Source organism: Pteropus vampyrus, unplaced genomic scaffold (assembly GCF_000151845.1).
Source record: "Pteropus vampyrus isolate Shadow unplaced genomic scaffold, Pvam_2.0 Scaffold196, whole genome shotgun sequence".
In the NCBI taxonomy this organism is placed as follows: domain Eukaryota; kingdom Metazoa; phylum Chordata; class Mammalia; order Chiroptera; family Pteropodidae; genus Pteropus; species Pteropus vampyrus.
In genome coordinates this window covers 1,294,334-1,295,478 of record NW_011888977.1, presented here as the reverse complement: position 1 = coordinate 1,295,478, position 1,145 = coordinate 1,294,334, and positions in this window count along the sequence as shown.

Genomic DNA, 1,145 nt, shown 5'->3' with positions numbered 1-1,145 from the left:
CCACCAAACTCTGCAATAAATATACTCTAAACCTATCTCCCCCGTGGGCTGGCTCTCTGTGTCCAGTCTACCCACAGTGTCTCCTGCTTTCGAAGACTAAGTCACCCACACTGCATGGTACTTGGATCCTGCACACAGTAGAAAGTAGTTAGAACCACAGCCCAGAACTTGAGACCTTTGCTGGGGTCAGCCTACCCAATCAAGGCAGGATCACAGTCCTCTCCATTTCATAGATGAGAAAAACAGACAGTAATTGTCTGTAGAAGCCCCACAGCAAAAGAAAGGCAGGGGGTGGATGGAATCCGCACCTCCCTCAAATGCAAAAATTTGGGGCGCCTTGAGAAGGTGGGAACAAGAAGCCCTGTGGTGGGTATGTGAGGGGAGATACCCGCAGGTGCTCCAGGCATACCCTCGCCTATTGTCCCTCAGTCACAGACTGGATGGAACTCCAGGAGAGGGGTGCCCCTTCTTCCAAACGGCCGTGCGCCCCAAGCCTTTGGCCCTGCCGCCTCAGGCACTCGCCCGTCTGGGGTCTGCTCACCGATAATGATGGTGCAGGCGCTCAACAACCCGATCTCCTTCTTGAGCGCCACCCGCTCCGAGGCACCGGGGCCTGGGCCCGGGCCGGGTGAGGGCGAGGGCGTAGGGCCGGGGTTCCCGCGCCCGCTCAGCTGTTGCGTGTGGCCGGCCATGTCGCTGTCCCGCCGCGTCCCCACTCCCTGCGCTGCCCTGCCCTGTCTGTCCGACCGGCAGCCAGTCCGTCGGTCCGTCTGACTGTCGGTGCGCCAGCCGCTCTAGCAGCCCGGACAGCGGTCACAGGCGGGCGCATGCGCTGGCGCGGGGCCCGGGCTGCGGGCCCCGGGCGCAGGGGCCAGAGGGAGACGGAAGGAGGGCTGGCCGGCAGCCCCCTCCCCCACTTTCCTTAAAGGGAACTTCCCCCGCGCCCCCCGTCCCCAGTCCTGGCCTGGGAGAGAAGGAGACTTGGGGCAGACCTAGGAAGAACTTCCCAGTTGAGTGAGGGAAGGGCCCCTCCTGCTGCCTGAGTTACATTCTTGAATGCAGGTGGGGGTGGGGGAGCAGAGCTCAAAGGCAAGACTGTCCCTGCCCTCAAGGAGACTAAGGAGGTTTGCAAAATAAGAGCTGTC